Source organism: Triticum urartu, chromosome 3, assembly GCF_003073215.2.
Source record: "Triticum urartu cultivar G1812 chromosome 3, Tu2.1, whole genome shotgun sequence".
Lineage (NCBI taxonomy): Eukaryota > Viridiplantae > Streptophyta > Magnoliopsida > Poales > Poaceae > Triticum > Triticum urartu.
Genome location: NC_053024.1, coordinates 53,965,417 through 53,982,700, shown reverse-complemented (window position 1 = coordinate 53,982,700; position 17,284 = coordinate 53,965,417). Strand labels below are relative to the sequence as shown.

At 43.8% G+C, this 17,284-nt stretch overlaps 1 pseudogene; it reads right to left on the bottom strand.

Annotated features, from left to right (window-relative positions):
• Nucleotides 1-23: 23 nt before the first annotated feature.
• LOC125542782 lies at nucleotides 24-6,308 on the bottom strand (annotated as a pseudogene).
• Nucleotides 6,309-17,284: the final 10,976 nt, after the last annotated feature.

The window sequence follows — 17,284 nt, the reverse complement described above, 5'->3', positions numbered from 1 at the left end:
GATGTTGCAGGTCCATGGTGTACCCTCTCGCTTCCCTTCTCCCCTTCTTCTCCTCTTGGATCTGGCGTCCCCCAGCTGGCTCACAAAGAGAGAGAAGCGTCTCTGCTTCATCTTCCTGATGACAACCAGCTGCCTTCTTTCACTTCGGCCCCCCTTCTTATATTGAGTTCACAGGAGCCGATCCAACCACCTTCACTGTACTTTCTTAGTCAGGCCATCAGCTAGCCACCGATGTTGCAATTTAGCTCTCTTTGACAGCAAGCAGAGTCTTGAGATTTGGTTAGGTCAATTGCTTCTGTCCTTGGCTAAAGATTTGCGTGCCCCGTCACGCTTTTCCTGCAAAAAAGGATACACAGGTCTGTAATATTGCATGAGTTCGCTTACGGTTGTTTCAGAGTTAAGTCAGTGAAACAGAGAAGACATGATGTCTATCAAGAGCTATGGTAACTTATCATCGATTTTTAACATTGATCACAAATCAAGCAACCCAACAGTACACTGAACTAGTGCTTCAATTTCTACAGCAGAGATGCATGCATGGTTGCTGCTTGGATCTCATCCATCTCTTCTGGATTACCGCCGCCAGTATATATTTTCTGGCATGACAAGGCCCAAAAAGCAATTATATATTTCCGCCTCCAATATTACTGGAAGAGTTAAAGTATCCTAGCATCCGTTTCTTCTTGATTTTATTATTTCCTTCTTGTTCTACAACTTGATGGAAACTGGTGAGTGTTCCTTCAGTTTTGAGTGCTCACATACACAACCACCACACCATAATTTTTTGACATGCGACCAGAAGATCTGATAGATTTACTCTAGTGTAGTATATATTGTCTACGTGTGAACATAAGAGTATGACGGGAGTACTAAAGAGCACAAATCATCATGTGCAGAGCTAGACCTCACCTTTGGACGGCTCCATGAAGCTTTTTTGCTTTCCCAGAGAAGACGTACTCCTATCATTTCAGCTGATTGATAACGGTGCACGTATGCTTCTGCAGTTCCTGTAAAATGGATAGGTTCTGCACCTGGTTAGGGTGCATTTTAGTTTTTCATTTTTTTCAAAATTCTGTGCCACCGTATTAAAAATAACAACAGATGTACATTGTGTGCATGTAAAGGAAGCTTAGAAGCTGTATTTAGATAGTAAATTTTTGTAGAGCACTTACAATGTTTTTGATGCGGGCAAGCCTGGTTCACACAACAGCCTTAGTTCACTGCTGTCCACATTATGTACCATATGGGGACTGGTGAGTTGTTGTAGACACTGTGGCAAGGACTTGATGCTCTCGCATCCATAACCTTAACCTCTTCCAATGATTTTTAGGTTTCCAGCTCCCAATGATTTTCAGGTTTCCAACCAGGTTTTCAAGGCTCTCTGGAAGGTACTCTAGTTTACTACAGCCTCCAATGTCGAGTGTTTGAAGATTTTTGAGGCTTCCAAGGCTCTCCGGAAGGTACTCTAGTTTGTTACAGCCTCTGAGGTTCAGTGTTTGAAGATTTTTTAGGCTTCCAAGAGTCTCTGGAAGGGACTCTATTACCCAGCAGTGTGTGAGGTCGAGGGAAGAAGGTTTGTGAGGCTTCCAAGGCTCTTCGGAAAGGGCTTTAGTTTCCAGCACCATGTGAGGTCTAGTGTTTGAAGGTTTTTGAGGCTTCCAAAGCTCTCTGGAAGGCACACTAGTTTCATACATTCTGAGAGGTCTAGTGTTTGAAGGTTTTCGAGCCTTCCAAGGCTCTCTGGAAGGGACTTCAATTGCCAGCAGTATAAGAGGTTCAGTGTTCGAAGGTTTTTGAGGCTTCCAAGGCTCTCTGGAAGGGACACTAGTTTCTTGCACCGTGCGAGGTCGAGTGTTTGAAGGTTTTTGAGGCTTCCAAGGCTCTCTGGAAGGGACTCTAGTTTCTCGCACCATGTGAGGTCTATTGTTTGAAGGTTTTTTAGGCTTCCAAAAGCCTCTTGTATGACTTCGACACTGGTACAATAAGATAAGTCAAGATGCGCTAGACTCTCAAGTTTGCCAACCGAGCTTGGTATTGCAGAAATTTTATCTGATCCACTGAGGTTCAGGTAATGTAATTTTGAGAACTGAGTGATACTCTCGGGAAATTGCCGATCTTCGAGATTTGGAGCAATAAGAACCTCCAATTGCTTCACTTGTCCTAGAGCACTTGGAAACTCTGTGATGGAGCATCCAGATAGATCCAAGACACGCAAGCACTTTGGAAATGAAAATACACCACCATGGATTTCAGAATTGAAAAAATGCATCGCCCCTAACTTGGATGGAAAAATAGTTGACATCTTCCTTGCCTTGTTGTAATCTGTAGTATTGTAATTTGTAAGAGACGCATAACAGCAATATTCTTTTCTTCTAGTACTACTCGCTCTTTTAGCATCAAAGACAACCAACTCTTCAGTAATGATCGATCTCGCGAGATCATGCACCAGATCATGCATGGTAAAGATTGTTTTTGGAATTATCTGAAACAAAAAAATAGGATTAATCCCACCGGAAAAATTGTCAAGCGAACAGTATTATTTACCTAAATGAAGTTACATGATCCTTTTACAGAAAGATTAATATGCTCAACTTGGCAGGCCAAAAAATTGTCTATGTTTGCACTTCTGCTCGCCGCAATTCACAATGGCCCAACTAACTGTGCCGTCCAAAAAACAGCTCATCGCACCTACGCTTGCCCTTATGCGCTTAAAGCAAATCCAGCAGTCTAGCTAAAATCCTCTACTTAAAAGCACTTTTAGATAGAGTACCTACAATAGGTAGAGCACAAAAAGTGCCTCCCCTCCCTCGATTTACCTATAATGATCTACCTATATTTCATTTTTGCTTCTATCTCCCTCCCAATTTTGTTGAGCACCTTGTAGGAATTTTATAGAGCACCTCATATCCTCCGAACCCAACGTCGGGAGCTGCTGAGGGCGGCAACGGAGCTAGGCGGAGGTAGATCTCGCGGCGGGTGCACACGACGACATACCTTCCACCGTGGGTCACCTCCACGACGGTGTACAGTCGAGGCTCTATCAAAGAGGTAGCAAGCAGAATGAGGACTACAATGACAACTTGGTAGTAGTCATAACTCACAAGATGAGAGAGGGAGATAGAAAATGTAGTGAGAAGGTAAAAATATTGTCCCAATGTCAAGCTGGCCTGGTGGTCAAAATTGATCCGTCTTGCCAGTTGCCACCTCCTCTCACCTCATAGGCAAAAGTGGTTGTGGTGCAAATGCAGACTTGTTTAAAGAACCGGGAAACTCAATACAAATTCTTTTGGAGAGTAGGGGGAGAGATTTACTATGGAAATGGCATGTAACTTTAGGGTGCTCCAATGAAATTTTCTAGCATGTATTAAGTAATTCCATCTTGTACGTGTTACATTTTTTAGGGAAAATATTGTTCAGCCAAGTATATAGTAGGCTGTACTATTCGGTAAGCCAAACAAAATACAATACCATGCATTAACTGTATGTATGTGTAGTGATCCAAATGGCATTTGACGAGGGTAAACTACAACGGGATGGATGAAGAAGTTACTTTGCTTTTTTCTTCCAGCAGGTACCCTACAGTTGGGCTATTTTTAGAGGAAAGAGTGAAGTATATTCTGATGCACCAATATCTTGAGTGCTTTATTTGCCACAAAGGGAGAAACATATGCATGGATTAATGTACCAAACTGTTAACATATATAACATGCATGCATGCTTTTTCACAGCAGTTGTTGCATGCCATTTGATAACGAGTAAAAAAGAATACTCTTTATCTATATTGTATAAGTATTTTGTACTAACTCACCTTAGGCAATTCTGTGGGCAATTTTGAATGCTGAAGGAAAGACATCCCCAGGAATTGCCTAATATACTTCTCGGCAAGTTGTATGGCCGAAAAGTTATTAGATGGCTCGATGAAACCAAGGGCAATCCATTGATGGATAAGATCATCTTTATTTATCTTGTGACCTTTAGGAAAGATTCCACAATAGGCAAAGCATAACCTCAAATATGGTGTCAAAGTATTGTAAGTTAACTTCAAGGATGGTAACACTGTACTATCAGAAAATGGTTCATCCCAAATATCATTATTGCACATTGCTTTCCAGTCACTAAGATCCATTCCAGATAGCAAGAATCCAAGTGCTTGAGCTGCTAATGGCAAACCTCCACATTTCCTTGCAATTGTCTGTCCAACTGGTTCAGCTTGGCCTTTATCAACCCTAGATTCGAAACCACTATTTTGCTTGATTATTCTCCAGCACATGTCGTTGTCCAAGGGATCTAGGAAGTATGGTTGAACACCAACAGTACACATTTTTCTTGCAATGTCTTTGCTGCGTGTTGTGACCAAGACTTTCATCTTGGAGCCTACATTCAACATAAGCTTGAGTTGATCCAGTTGGAAGTTATCTGTCTCCCATATGTCATCTAAAACAATTAAAGTCTTCTTATCTTGAAGTAGATCTTTAAGGCGTTGGTCTATCAACTCCCTTGTATCTAGATTTTGTCTTCCTTTTCTGAGTACTTGAGAAATTATGGAGTTCCCTATTTTTTTCAAATCAAACACCTGGGATACATAAACCCAAACCCGATGATTATAATCTTTGAATTGAGTATCATTGAAAACCAGTTGTGCCAAAGTTGATTTTCCTATGCCTCCAAGCCCACAGATAGGAAGAACAGTTATATGTCCTTTGTTGTTATTGCTTGTGGATAACAAAGAAAGGACATTCATCCTGTCTGTCTCTTCCTAAGATGAGTGATTCAATCACATTTGATGTTGTTTCCCGTGGATCGGGAAGCTGGTGCACATCAATTAGGCTGGAGTTATCATGTGTGAATTTGAAACTCTCGTGATCCTCTTTGATCTTCCTCAGCTGGCCTCTCATTTTCTTCATCTTATAAGCCATGGCAATCTTGGGTGCAATAGCAAAACAGTCCAGCTTCCCAATCATATACAAGAAATTTCAACAAGTCATTATGATATAATATAAGACTTGGGAGCAACTAGAGTACTAGACCCGGCATTAATAAGATGTATTTTCGATCTCTCTACCCAGTAAATGCATGATGCATGGTAGATGTATAACGTAATGCACTTCGAATTTAACGTAAAACTTTGATGTAAAATATAGCTTGTCTTGTAGTACATGTACACCCAGCTTCACGGGATTTGTACCGTGCAGGTGCTGATTTAAGTAGGGCCATCATTAATTTTCTTTTCTAGAAGGGGACTAACAAATTTCAAGATTCAAGTGTTGCAATTTAACTAGAGCACCAGTTGCTTACATTACAAAGTACTTTTAGATGATCAAGCATGATTTTGTAGGCAATAATATAATTAATAATCAAATTATTTCACCAAAGCAACAAACTCTGTACTACCTAGGAATATTAACTAACGAGAAACCGATGAAGATAAGGCATGGGTGAAATATGTATACCTTTCTGGAGGCTAGTTCATTATTAGCTTGGAACTCATCGAGCATGTAAGAGATGTCGTAGGCAGCGTTTTTTAGCCGGTTGAGCCACAGCCGCACCAACTCCTCCGTGACTGACCGCCTCTCAGCATCCTTGAGCGCCGCCTCCATGTACTCTAGCATGTCCTTCATGTCCTTGAGGTCGTCCTTACGCTGCACAACATCATGACCTCATCCCCAATGGCTGATCCCAGCTTATTGCCCACCGCTGACACCACAGCCGAGGCGAGCCATGTTGTTCGTCTTCACACCTTTTCTCTCTCAAGTTGTAGAGTATGCCAACTGGAGGAGGTGAGAACACAGACAGGTGCCAGAAATGACGCAGTTACCAGTTCATGCATGGCCATATGTTATTTATGACACGATGCTCCACCGAGATGGAAAGGGATCATCTACCTTGCTTAATTGTGGTCATGCACGGAACACAACACACGTTAGCTTTAGCTTTACCAGCAGGCAAGGGTCAAGAAAAGAATCTCAGGTCTTTCTAGCTGTAAAGGAAAAAGGAAAGGAACCAGGAGAAGGAAAGAATGTGAACTCCCTCTGGAAAAGAAAGGGATTGAGAAGAATCCTATTATCTGATGCATGCTTTGGTGTGTTTGTAGTTTTTGAGTTCAATGAAGACTACCTAAATCTTTAGTTCTAGAGTTCACTGATGGACCATCTAACAGAAATACTATGGATTGCACAGTTGCCCTCATCCCCCCAAAAAACATACAGTTTACGATACAGATAGCAGGATCACAAACAAAAGAGTATCAGAAGATTTGTAGGATTACTTACAGTGAACCCACCTTGTTTGTATCCGTAGTCAGGCTGCTTGACCAAATTTAGAAATATGCTTGGCACCTTGGTTAATTTTTAATATCCTGCAAAAACATATTGCATCAGGATATAAAAAAAGCTGGGAACAAAAAGAGAGAACACATATTATGATACTCGTGCTTGCTTGTTTGATTGAAAAAATTTCTAAAGGGGGCAGAAATCAGAAATGACAGAAGGGGAGGACGCTCTCAATTATTACAAAATTAGGCAACAACGCATAAATATTTACAGAAGCCATGGGTGGCACCTTGCTTGTGGCACGGCCAATAAGATCCAGGTGTAGGGAGCCTGTTGTACGTACCTGCCGCCGTTCATCAGGTTTCCTCGACACCGCCTCAGCCTAGCCGCCAGCCGTCGCAGAAGCACCGTCTGTCAGTTCATGCAGAGATGATGCCAAGCCACCGGAGCCGGTACCCCCTGATGCGAGGGAACAGAGCATGCTACGCCTCGGAATCACAATGGGAAAGTTGTGGCTACTCTCGGGTTTAGGTACACCCGGGTTTGCAAAACTTCAAAAAATGTGATAAAACAAGGTCCGAAAAATCTGAAATCTTGAGACAACAAGCTTCATCAAGTGTTTGAACTTTTTGCAAAGTTTCAGCTAAAAACAACATCCGAGGAGCTCTCACAAAAAAAAAACAAAATCAATGCTCAAACAGTGCGCAAACTTAGAACATTGATTTTGTTTTTTTTGCCGAGAGCTCCTCTGATGTTTTTTTCCGCTGAATTCTTGCAAAAAGCTTGAACATTTGATGAAGTTTCATGTCCCCAAACTGCAGATTTTTTTGACATTGTTTGATCATGTTTTTCTTTTTTTTTCCAAACTCAGGTGTACCTACACCCGAGAGTAGAAAAGCTGGTCTCAATCACAATCTCCTCTGGTCACCTCTCCCATTGGCCATTTCGCACGCTGCGACCACTCTGAAATATAAACAAGGCTGAACCGAAGCACACAAATATATAAGAAAAATTGTTTATCTACAGTCAATAGATCCAAAATTTTGGGTGCTCTGCTGGTATTTACAAATCTGCCACGTCTTCATCTATATAATCCACACAATCAATTCATCAAACACTTCATGGGATAAAATCAGAAGTTCAATCTACCCACCGATTCTTCAAAATTATGCAGGAACACGATCTCTATCCACAACGTCACAATAAAAGTTTCTGTTTACATATCAAATATGCAATGTGAGCAAATTCATGGTTTAGTTCAAGCATCCATAAATTTGCATTTGATCTTAATATGCAAGGAGCACAACATGAATTTAACTGAAGAAGCAGTAATTGTAGCCACATTTGATGAGGCAGCAACCCATCACAGGCAGGATGAAGTGGAAAACAGAGAAACGATCTTCTTCACCTCCGGCGACCATGCCACCAAATCTTACCACCTGTGCCGCACACAAATCAGTCCGAGCGCTGCCTGGAAAGGATCCACGGGAGGACCGGAGATCAAGCAGGCGGTTGAGGAGGGCCGGGGCGGAGGCGTCGTCGGGAATCGGGATCGTCCTAGAGGTGCGCGTCGCTCCCCATCCGCGCCACCACGGACGGCGCCGCTCAGGCTGCTCGCCTGCAGACCGAACGTCGTCCACCGGCATGCCCCCCGAACTCTATCCGTCTGCGGCGGCGAGGCTGGGAGCCGCAGAGCTCGACGGCGGGAGCTCCTAACCGGCGCCTTCGGCATTTCCTATTTGGCGCCACAGGCGCCGGTTAATGTGTTATTTTGCTAACCGGCGCCTGTGGCAAAGATAGATGGGCCGGCCCATTTGGTTCAACAGATTTCAAACTCGATGAACTTTTTTCTTAATTCGATGAACTTTTTTCCAAACTTGATGAACTTTTTTCGAACTCGGTGAACTTTTTCCAAAATTCTGTGAACTTTTTTCAAAATTTGATGAACTTTTTTCAAAATTGGTGAACTTTTTTAAAATATCGGTGAACTTTCTTTGAAAATCGATGAACTGTTTTCATTTCTTGTGAACTGTTTTCTGAATACGATGAACTTTTTCAAAATTGATGAACTTTTTTCAATTTTGTGAACTGATTTGGGCCTGTAGAGATTCGACCCATTTGCCCCAGCTGCAGGAGCCAGTTAGCCTAACTGGCGCCTGTAGCGCTGAATAGGAGCTCCCTGCGCCTTCTGCGCGGTAAGGAGAATGAGCGCTCACATACATCCAGTCATGGGCCGGCCCAAGATAAAAGAGTGTGAGCACTAGTTTGTTCCCTTGATCGCTCGTTCAAAAAACAAAAGGTGTTGCTTCGCTTCGTTTTTTTCTGGTTCGATCATTTTACTCAGTTTCGAATTAACCTGTTGTTGTTGACCGCTGATCAGTTCAACATTGACTGTTGACTTTTCAGAAAAGGTTCACAAAAAACGCGATTTCTTTTTCAAAAATCACGAACTAAAAAAAGGTTCTTGGAATCCGAAAAAAGGTCAAATATTTTTGCAAAAAAATCGCAAATTTTAAAAAGTTCATGAATTTCAAAAAAAGTTCATCTAAATTGAAAGAGTTCACCAAATTTTAATAAAAAATTCATCTAATTTGGACAAAAAGTTCACCGACTTTCAAAAAAAGTCATTGGTTTTGAAAAAGGTTCACGAACCCGAGAAAAAGTTTATCGAACTTGAAAAAAAGTTCATTGAATTTGGAAAAAGTTCATCGACTTCAAAAAAGAGTTCACCCAAAATTGAAAAAAAGTTCATCGAATTTGAAAATAGTTCACCGGTTTTGATAAAATGTTATCGAATTAGAAAAAAGTTCATTTAATTTGAGAAAAAAATTCACCAATTTTGAAAAAAGTTCATCAGATTTGAAAAAACGTTCATAAATCCGGCGAACTTTTTATATTGAATTAGAAAAAGAAAAGGAAGAAAGAAGACTAAAAAAGAAAAAGAATGAATAAAAAGAAAAACGAAAAGAAAAACGAAAAAAATAAAAGGAAAAGAAAGAAAGAAAGACTAAAAGAGGTAAGAAGCTCAAAGTTATCCCATAACTCAACTAGCGCGGGTGGCTAGCGAGTCCTGCGCTGTAAGCCTGCGTCGTAGGATCGAATCCTTCTCAGCACGTCGATTTTTGCATCATTTTACAAAAGAAAAAATGAAACATAGGCTGGCCCATCGCGGAGGAGGGGTGTGCGCCCTGTACCATTAACACGCTATAACGGGCGCTACGGGTGCCGTTTAGGGTTTGCCCTCGACGGCGGCGGAGAGGCGAACGGAGAATGTGCAAAACCACACAACCTGGGCCGCCATTTTAGAGGGCTTGATGGGCTGGGCCGGTATAACATTGGCTAACCTGGGCCGCTTTCCTCCCCCAAATCCATTGACGCCGGCGACGCTCCTTCCGCCGCTGCATTCCTCACCCCTGCAGAGTTTGGGACCAATTCGCTCGAGGTCAGTCAAGTGAGCAGCAGACGACGGGAGATGTCAAGCGGAGGAGGAGGACGGGGCATCGCGCACCGGCTCGCTCCCCACGCCGGCAATGAGTGTGCCGACGGCAGGCGGAAGCGGGACTCGGCTGCTTCATCCGCGGTGAGCCTGCACTAAACACCCTTGTGCAAACTCCCATTCCCTTGCCCAAGTGTTTACCAAACAGGCTGTTATAAACACCCTTGTGCAAACTCCCATTCCCTTCCCCTAGTGTTTACCAAACAGGTTGTGCAGTTTTTTAGTCCCACGTCACCGATTTAGGCGGATTTAGTTAATTCTATGCTAAAATTCTCAAGCATTTTATTTGTTTAAAGAAACATCTTATACAGTACTATCCATGTGCTGTGCTTGATATCTTCTGTTGCCTCTGTTAAGTTTTGGGTTGCTAGCTAGATTTCTTTCCTTACCATTGCATTGTTGATTCTTCTCAGAAGTGTATGATCACTTCCGGCAATGTATTCATGTCATCTCCTTGATATGCAGCTTGCTGATTCTTCAGAGAGAGCAACCAGAATTTGTCTGTTGTATTTGATATCCTGAGAAAAAAGAAGAGTGCGAGGCTAGGGAACCTCGTTTTGAACATACCATCATTTGCCCAAACGGTTGAGAATGGTTTTGCACTGTCTTTTCCTAGTTAAAGATGTCAGCGTGGCAATGGATCACTTCCGACAATGGATTCCTTAATATGCAGCTTTATGATTCTTCAGAAGGAGCAAAGACAGACACTGACCGGAATGTGTCTGTTGTTTGACATCTTGAGGAAAAAAGAAAATGCGAGGCTGAAGAACCTCGTTTTGAACATACCATCACTGGGCCAAACGGTTGAGAATGGTTTTGCACTGTCTTTCCTAGTTGAAGATGGCAGGGAGGCAATGCACACCATATATTATAATATGTATGAATTTTCTCCTGCGGTTTCATTTGTGCTGTAATAGTACTACAAAGATGCTTGTGTATCTAATGTAAATTCTGCGGGCCTTTAACAGATCCAAGAAATGCACCTGCGGCTAGTGCTATAGCGCCATTTGCTTTCAGATTTGATTGTAGGGATTGGAAGGCATCATTTCTGCTCATAGAAATCTCCTACGGATTTGAATATTTTACTTGAATGATCAACCTCATTGTTGGTAGTGGATTCATGCAAGTGCAGTATAGAAGTGTATTAGATTTAGTTTATAGAACTTGATAAAAAATTAGGAACAACTTTCGATTTGATTTGAGTACCCGTTGTGAGCCCATGGTGCGGCTGCTTTTGTAATGGTCCCTAGATTATAGGGTAGATCAGACTGTTAGACTAGGCTTGAGAAGGAAGACAAAGGTAACGAGGATATAGAAGGAAACAAGAGATTAGAAACTAGCACAGACCGAAGCAGGAAAGAACAAACAGTTGGAGCAAAACAGCCCCTGTGCTGAAGAGAAATATTGCTCGATAACGTATCCTTTACAGAAAAGTAGGTGCTTGAGCGGTTAAGATTCCTGGAGGGGGAAAGAGAGAATAGAAATGTAAATAGATCCCACTTGGAAATCTTTAGACCAGGCTTGTATAATGTCGCTCACCATTGTGTGTTGGTACTAAAAGCAAAATGTTTGCTTCAATCTGAGCCAAGTAAGATTCCTATTAACAGCCTATAATTTTGTGTGTGCCAGTCCATTCTGTTGTTTTGCGGTGCATCTGCTTCACCATCTCAATTTCCAAATCACGGCTGGAGTGTACTTGATTGAGATAACTAGGCAATATTTCACTACTGCTCAATTGAGCATAGTGGGAGACATCAAACCTTACTTTCCGTCTCTCGGTGACTTCTTGCTTGGCAGAATGTTTGGCTAAAAAAGTTGGGTTCCCCGGTTCAGTAAAACCAGTGCCAGTGATCAGAATGTCATCAGCGTAAGTCTCTGACGGCTTAGGTGAGCTTGACAGTTCGGTGTTTAAAGGGTCAAGGTTGGCTTGGTCAACAGAGAGGTCAGGTATCTCAGCTTGAGTGTAAGAAGCAGGTTCTTCTGGCTGTTGGTTGGAAGTTTCAGGTGCAGGGACTTGCCGCTCCGGTTCAGCAGATTCAGGTGCCTCAGTTGGCTTGGTCACCTTCGCCTTTTTGTTAGGCTTCACTTGACCACTGCACGGGTTATGACAAGTCAGTATAAATATAAGAGTATAAAGAGCTTCAGAATAAAATTAAGTGCTATTACCCGAGGGCAATTTTCAAAGTAGGCAACTCAGTTTGTGATGAGTCGCTAGAAGAAGAACGGGCAAGTTCCTGGATAATAGTCATCAACAGAGTTAAGTGATAGGAAAATAAGACCCGCCAGCATGTTAAAGGAGTAAAGTTAAAAAATGAACTGTGTTTTGCCGTTTTCGAGGAGCGGGAGTGTTCGGTAAGCCGGAGGATAATTCTTCACCTCCGCTGGTCCGGATCTGACGTTGATTTTCGTGTTGCTGTCGTTTCAAAAGAAAGTGAGGATCTAAATAAGCCAAGGGGTGTGAAAACCTTACTTTCCGGGTTACTTCCCGAAGTTTCTGTCTTGGCAAAGGTTCTGAGTCGGAGGAAATAATAGTTACCTCTTCCTCAATTGCTCGGCTGGCTCCCGTGTCATCTTGATAATAGTCAGTGTCAATAAGATGGTTGAAAAACAAGCCAAGAGAGTCAAGGGCTACCTCTGACTCAGAGATGTCATCCAGATTAAGCAGATCAGAGGCAGTTGGTTTCTTCTTTTTCTTGGTGGTCTTCTTGGCGGCCCTGGCTTTCTTGGCAGCCTCATGATCATATGTCTTCTTCCAAAAGTCAGACTTAGCCTGTAAAAGTCATCAAAGGTTGAGTTAAAAGTTTGAATAATGAAGTAAAGGTAAATAAGTTCAGAGACTCACATCCGGTGGCGGGTTAAGTCTGCAGAAAGGGTTTAGACCCACTTTGCTGCAGTCCTCAGAATCTTCATTTAGAAGAGACTTAACCATTTCGTTTACTGCCTCGTCAGTTAATGGGGCAGAGCTGTGGTGTAGTGGATCCTTCACCCCACCAGTGTAAGTGCACATTAAGCCGGAACGGCGACTCAAAGGTATGATCCGCCAAGAAACCCAGCACCTGACCAGGTCAACACCAGTTAAACCGTTTCCTAGCAAAGTTGTGACCTTTGCAATGGTAGGAGCAAGTTTTGCCCGTGCAGCGGTGGTAAGCTTCTTAGGAAAATTGCGCTTTGAGTCCAGGCGCTCGAGACGGTAACTCGGCAGTGGATTCTCGTCAGCCGGAGAGGTATCTTTGCAGTAAAACCATGTCTAATTCCAATCCTTTGGGTGACTCGGCAGGAGTGCATAAGGGAAAATGGTGTCTCTTCTGCGTTGAATTGAGATTCCACCAAGTTCCAAACTGGGTCCATTGGTGAACTCATTCTGGCGGTTCAAATAGAAATATTCTCTAAGTCAATGTTGGGCTCCTCTTGAAGGTATACTTCGCAGAAGACTTGAAAGTTACAAATATTTGACATGGAATTGGGTCCGATGTCTTGAGGATGGAGTTGGAAGAAGTGCAGAACATCTCGGAAAAATTTAGAGTCGGGCGGTGAGAAGCCTCGGTTCATGTGATCAGTGAATACAACGACTTCACCATCCTTTGGATGAGGTCTTTCTTCGCCCGGTTCAGGGGCGCGATAGTGCATGACACTCTTGGCGGGTAAGTACCCGACTTTAACAAAATCCCTAAAAGTGCTCTCAGTGACGATGGAGGGAACCCAGTTGCTTGTATAGATTGTCTTTGGCGGCATTGTGAAAGAAAGAAAACATAAAGAAAGGAAATAATTTGCCGGCTTAAGTCAGTTTGTTAAATCGCAGGTGAACAATTATAGCATAAATATTCAAAATGGCGGCTTAAGTGAGGACTAATGGTATATGAGTAATTATAAGCCGGACATGTACTGACATTCAGGATCTGACAAGAGCAAAATTTTACTAAGTGTTGAGACAAACATGTTTCACATATTAAGGATATAAGATTGGATCTGCAGCTATTCAGAAAAATGGAATAAAATCTAAACCTAGGAGATGGCAGCAGAAGAGCAGAGGTGTTCATATGCGATCTATTCCAAGAAAGATAGGATCTGATATAAAAAATGAGTGCTAAACTATTGCCACATAAGGTCTATGTGGTTTGTCGGATCTAAGGCATGAATCTAAGCAAGGAAAAAGAAGGGCGGTGATGAACATCGATGAACAGAGAAACCCTAATGGAGATCCGTTACAGCAGAGAAAGAAAAGAAGTACTTACTGGATATAGGGAACAACAAAGAGGCGCCGCAGTTTTCTGGTCCAGTACAGGGTGATGCAGTGGCCGAGGTTGAAGAAGACGATGAGCTTCGCGGCGGCGCTGGTGTTCAGAAGCGCAGACGCGTCGCGAGGGAAGGTGGAAGACGAGAAGGAGAAGAGAGGAGAATGAGAAGAGGGCGGTTAGACCCTATTTATAAGGAAAATAGTAACATGTGGGTGCGAAAAACAAGGAGGCCAAATGATGATTATCCAACTAATTGAACGCCTCGATTTTCGGAAGGTCATTAAAGATAAAGATCCGTTAAAGATATGTTATGTCACGTGCGAAGTTAATGGTAGATGACGTCATGGAGTTTTTCCGAAATTTCTGGAGATGACATCATGGCGGGTTACACTGTTTTACAGCAGATGAAGAAGGATTTTTCTATGTGTTGAAGATTGACACGAACAAGTTCAAATCAACCTGGGGCCTAATGTTGGGGATATGACTATCGGATATGACCCGCCCAGGAGGGGCCGGGGCATCCCTATGGCAGTTCATCTAGATAAAGCCCAAGAGGATGTTAACAATGGCGGTTCGTATATAGGCTTAGTAAAAGGCCTAAACCCGGGGGCGGCTTACGTCCCATAAAGTGTAAACCGCCATGTACGTGTAGACTTGTAATGTAAGGCATGTAAGATACGTCACCGAGTCGGACACGTTGTATGAGCCGGCCGGGACTCTGTAGGCCGCAGGGCGTCAACCCATGTATATAAGGGGACGACCCGACAGTGGCTTAGGGCAGAAAACAACAAGTCAAAAGCCGGACAAAGCGTGTTTGCTCCCCGGTAATCAAAACCCTAGAATTACCACCTCAAACTAGAGTAGGCTTTTACCTTCATCGTAAGGGGCCGAACCAGTATAAACTCCCCGTGTCCTTTGTCCCGTTTTAACCCCTTTAAGCTAACCTCGTCGCAATGGCTCCATAACTAAGTCCTTCCATGAGGACATCTGTCGTGACACTTCCACGACAGGTACTGCCCTTCCTTGGACAAGCATCCCACTTATGATTAACCCCCCTCGCAAGCATCCGCAACTACGAAAGAAGAATTAAGGTAAACCTAACCATAGCATGAAACATATGGATCCAAATCAGCCCCTTACGAAGCAACGCATAAACTAGGGTTTAAGCTTCTGTCACTCTAGCAACCCATCATCTACTTATTACTTCCCAATGCCTTCCCCTAGGCCCAAACAATGGTGAAGTGTCATGTAGTCGACGTTCACATAACACCACTAGAGAAAAGACAACATGCATCTCATCAAAATATCGAACGAATACCAAATTCACATGACTACTTATAACAAGACTTCTCCCATGTCCTCAGGAACAAACGTAACTACTCACAAATCATATTCATGTTCATACTCAGAGGGGTATTAATGTGCATAAAGGATCTGAACATATAATCTTCCACCGAATAAACCAACTAGCATCAACTATAAGGAGTAATCAACACTACTAGCAACCCACATGTACCAATCTGAGGTTTTGAGACAAAGATCGGATACAATAGATGAACTAGGGTTTGAGAGGAGATGGTGCTGGTGAAGATGTTGATGCAGATTGACCCCCTCCCGATGAGAGGATTGATGGTGATGACGATGGTGACGATTTCCCCCTCCTGGAGGGATGTTTCCCCGACAGAACAGCTCCGTCGGGGCCCTAGATTGCTTCCGCCAAGGTTCCGCCTCGAGACGGTGGCGCTTCATCCCGAAAGCTTCCTTATGATTTTTTCCAGGGTAAAAGACACCTTATACCAGAAGATGGGCATTGGGGGGCTGCCAGGTGGCCCACAAGGCAGGGGGCGCGCCCAGGGGGTAGGGTGCGTGAAAGGATCGATATAGTTGACTAGAGGGGGGGTGAATAGGCAACTAACAATTTTTAGCTTTTCTTTAGCAATTTAAACTTTGCATAAAAGTAGGTTGTCTAGATATGCAACTAAGTGAGCAACCTATATGATGCAACAAAGATAAGTACACAAGCAAGCAAGAGATATATCACAAATAAGCTTGCACAAGTAAAGGCAAGAGATAACCAAGAGTGGAGCCAGTGGAGACGAGGATGTGTTACCGAAGTTCCTTCCCTTTGAGGGGAAGTACGTCTCCGTTGGAGCGGTGTGGAGGCACAATGCTCCCCAAGAAGCCACTAGGGCCACCGTATTCTCCTCACGCCCTCACACAATGCGAGATGCCGTGATTCCACTATTGGTGCCCTTGGAGGCGGCGACCGAACCTTTACAAACAAGGTTGGGGCAATCTCCACAACTCAATTGGAGGCTCCCAACGACACCATGAAGATTCACCACAATGGACTATGGCTCCGCGGTGACCTCAACCGTCTAGGGTGCTCAAACACCCAAGAGTAACAAGATCCGCAAGGGATTAGTGGGGGGAATCAAATTTCTCTTGGTGGAAGTGTAGATCGGGGCCTTCTCAAATCTCAACCACTCCCGAACAAATCAACAAGTTTGATTGGCTAGGGAGTGAGATCGGGAAAAAATGGAGCTTGGAGCAATAATGGAGCTTAGGGTTGGAAGAGGTGGTCAACTAGAGGAAGAAGACACCCCTTTTATAGCTTAGGACAAAAATCCAACCGTTACCCACCTACCAGCCCACGACCAGCGGTACTACCACCCCAGACCAACGGTACTACCGCAAGGCCATGCGGTACTACAGTGAGCAACCGCGGTACTACCGCAGCAGCAGTAGCTAGGGAAGACCTGTAGCACAAGGGCTGAGGGCGGTACTGCCGCAGGCGCGGTACTACCGCTCCCCCTTGCGGTACTACCGCAAGGCAGGAAACCCCTAGCCTGGGAAGAGCTTGGATGAATAAAATTACATCCGTGCCTACTTCCGCTGGAAAACGGACGAAGCAAAAACCCGACGCAGTACTACCGCAGAGGAGCGGTACTACCGCCTGGCAGCTGAGACAGGCCGCGCACAGTACTACCGCGCAAGGAGTGCGGTACTACCGCGGTGGCGCGGATGTAAAAAATTACATCCGCCCCTACTACCGCGAAGGAGCGGTACTTGGTCTGGGGGCCACTGTACTCCGACTCCAGAGGAGTGGTACTACCGTGGGCACCTGCGGTACTACCGCGCCGTGGAACAGTACTACCGCGGGTGCCTGCGGTACTACCGCTCCAGGGAGCAGTACTACCGCAAGCCCAACAACAGCAACCCGGACAAGGCAAACAGGATAAACGGAGGATGCTCCAAAGTGCAAGGGAAAGGAGGAGACAAGG